Source organism: Dipodomys ordii, unplaced genomic scaffold, assembly GCF_000151885.1.
Source record: "Dipodomys ordii isolate 6190 unplaced genomic scaffold, Dord_2.0 Scaffold1630, whole genome shotgun sequence".
NCBI classification, from domain to species: Eukaryota; Metazoa; Chordata; class Mammalia; order Rodentia; family Heteromyidae; genus Dipodomys; species Dipodomys ordii.
The window spans coordinates 2,872-6,274 of record NW_012268846.1 but is presented as its reverse complement, the minus strand read 5'-3'; the positions used below and the strand labels follow the sequence as shown (position 1 = coordinate 6,274).

Genomic DNA, 3,403 nt, shown 5'->3' with positions numbered 1-3,403 from the left:
GCCACAGCGCCACTTCCGGCTTTTTTCTTTTTGCTTATGTGGTGCTGAGGAATCGAACCCAGGGCCTCATGCTTGCAAGGCAAGCGCTCTACCACTGAGCCACCTTCCCAGCCCTAATACTATACTCTTAAAAACCTAAGAGCAATGAATTTTCAATACTGGTGCTGAACTGAGTACCATAAGGGCAATACTATCTTTGGTTCTCAAAGTTTTTATAATACACCTTTTTAAATTTTTTATTTATTTATTTTTTTGGGGGGGTCCAGTCGTGGGGCCTGAACTCTGGGCCTGGGTGCTGTCCCTCAGCTCTTCACCTCAAGGCTAGCACTCTGCCACTTGAGCCACAGCACCACTTCTGGCTTTTTTTCTTTTTGCTTATGTGGTGCTGAGGAATCAAACCCAGGGCCTCATGCATGCAAGGCAAGCGCTCTACCACTGAGCCACCCTCCCAGGCTCTAAACTTAGGACTTCCTACTTGCTTAACTTGCTTGTTTAGCTGGTGTTCTTGAGCCATATCTTGAGTCCTGCTTTTTGATGGTTATTCTGGAGATGAAACTCTTAACAGATTTTTCTACTTGTGCTGGCTTCGAACTGAAATTCTCCAGACTTCAGCATCTGAGTGGCCAGGATTACAGGCATGGGTCACTGCCAAATAGTGGGTAGATTGTTTCCAGGTATATGTATGTGTGGGCTTGCGTGCACCAAAATTGGAGCTTGAACTCCAGGCTTGAGTGCTATCTGTTAGCTTTTTCACTCAAAGCTGGCACTTTACCACTTGAGTTATACCTCCATTTCTGGATTTTTTTGGCAGTTAATTGGAGATAAGAGTCTCATGGTTTTTCTTGCCTGGGCTGACTTCAAACTGTAATCTTCAGATCTCAGCCTCCTGAATAGCTAAGATTACAAGTGTGAGCCACCAATGCCTGGCTTGTTTTCAGGTTTTGGAAAATAATTTTGCTGCTTCCTCAGTTTACCACCAAGAATTAGGAAAAGGAAAAGATGACAACCTCCATGACATCGTTTCTTGTTTGTATGTATCATTATGATCTTCTACAAATATGTTTATGAGAAGATATTGAACATGGAAGTATTTGGGAGTTTATTTATATGTTTGGTAGACAGTCTTGCAATGTAGTGAAGCTGGCATTAAGCTCTTTTCTTGCTTCAACCTCCCCAGTGCTAAAGTTATAGGCATGTAACAACATACCTAGCTTTTGAAATTGGAAATTTATGCTTTTGTCATCACTTTTTTTTGGAAGTTGATTAGGTTAGTCACTTCTTTATTCATATCTATATTTGAATTACTCTTCATTCTGATGTAACTGCTAGAGATGGGTGCGAGGAAGAGGAAGAAGAAAAATAGAGTTCTGAAAGAAATGCATCACACGAGTAAAAGGGAAATCAAGAGACACATACCAGGAAGTGGCCATAGAGAGGAAGTGCTAAATAAAGAGAAAGGGCAAATCCAAAGGAAGATGTCAATATGAATGAATAAGCTATTGATGTTTTCACAGCTAATCAATGGTTCCGTTAATTTCTTCTTGAAAAAGGTGCCATTTTCTAAGTGAAAAAAAAAAAGGAATGGGAAAAGATTGGCATCATAGTTTTAAAATGCGATGTCATTTTCATGAATCATGTCTATCACTGGATGTTTTGTCAGGAACAGGAAACACCTTGTCTTCCAAGTGCGCCTCTAAAAAGCGTAGATAGACCACAGGTGCAAATGCATCAGCCGAATGGACGACTACTTCCCAGGAGTCCACAATTATTTTCTTCCTAAATAGAGGGCAGTCCAAAGTGAACGTCTCATATTCTCCAACTTCTCCACATACATGAACTCCATACTTCTTAGAAAGCTCTAAGAGATAAGGCTCCATTTCATTCAGGGTTTTACCAAGATGCTTATCTGGATCCAAACCCAAAGCTGCCACTGTGAAGATCACGGCTTGAATATCAGATTCGATCATCTCTGGGAGCAAGTCCTCCTGGCTCCTCTGCCAAAGGTAAGCCAAAGGCTGAAGACTTAGCCTTTTGCATCCATTTTCTACTTGAACACGCTGATAATCAGAAAGTATGGCTCCTCCTGATATCCCCTCTACTTCTTTTTCCTTGACAAGTTTCAAAAGCTCATAGAGGTCTTCAACCTCATCACCTTCACATTGCAGTACACATGTCCCGTATCCAAGCTCTTGCCTCTTATGGTCCTGCGGTAGAGGGGAAGGGACATTGCTTCTGCATACAAGTCAATGGTGTGGTGACCCACTGTCTGATACATGTAGCTGTCCAATTCATCACTCCCCACTTGGTTTTCATTTGGTGTTAAGTTTGCTAAAGCAACAATCTGATGTCTAGCAGCTGTCCTTCCCACCACTAATCAGGGCCGCGACCCTCATGATGACCGCAGAGCGCATGAGCAGCGGGAACTCTGTCATCACTTTTTAACTTTTGGAAATAAGTAAAAGTTGAAAAGTGATCCAGAGCATTCATTACATAAGCTAAGTGTGTTTATTATATTGCTGATGGCTTATTGATTAACTATAATGACCTTTGCTAGCATAAATGACATTATCTTTTTGTGGGTTGGCTTGTCCTATAAGTTCAGGAATCATAGTTCAATATTTTATGAGGCAAGATTTCTAGAGGGAATCAAGCTTCTCTGTGTAGAAAGCAAAAAACATATTGCTGCCATTGCTAACGTATCAAAATGACAAGAGTTTTCAAAACAGATGTCGAATATAATAGCATTCAATGCACTTTTACATTACATTGGCCAAGTGACCTCTACCCAATGTGACTTTTTTTCTTTCTGGTGCAGGTTCTGGGGACTGACTTCAGTGCCTGGGTGCTGTCCCTGAGATTTTTGTACTCAAGGTGGGCACTCTGCCATTTGAGCCACAACTCTACTTCTGGCTTTTTAATGATAAATTGTGAAGACAGTTTCAGAGACTTTCCTGCCCAACTTGGCTTTGAACCACAATCCTTAGATCTCAGCCTCCTGAGTAGGTAGAATTACAGGTCTGACCTGTTAGCACACAACTGAATTTGTGAACTTTTCTGAGGAAAAGATGAGCAGGTATTTAAATGTCCAACTGCCCCTTGCAGAGACTTACTTTAAGGACTAGTTCTTGTATTTTTGTGTCTTTCTGTAACCTCAGAGCTAACCTTACTATCATATAAGATTGGGCAAAGCCAGGCGCTGGTGGTTCACACCTGGATTCCTAGCTACTCAGGAGGCTGAGATCTGAGGATTGAGGTTCAAAGCCAGCCCAGGCAGGAAAGTCCGTGAGACTCTTATCTCCAATAAACCACTAGAAAGCCACAAGTGGCGCTGTGGCTCAAGCGCACTCAACTTGAGCTGAAGAGCGCAGGGAAAGTGCCCAAGCCCAGAGTTCATGACTGACAA

At 42.0% G+C, this 3,403-nt stretch overlaps 1 pseudogene; it reads right to left on the bottom strand.

Moving 5' to 3' along the window:
* Positions 1 to 1,625: 1,625 nt before the first annotated feature.
* Positions 1,626 to 2,393, bottom strand: LOC106001989 (annotated as a pseudogene).
* Between the last annotated feature and the right edge of the window lie 1,010 nt (positions 2,394 to 3,403).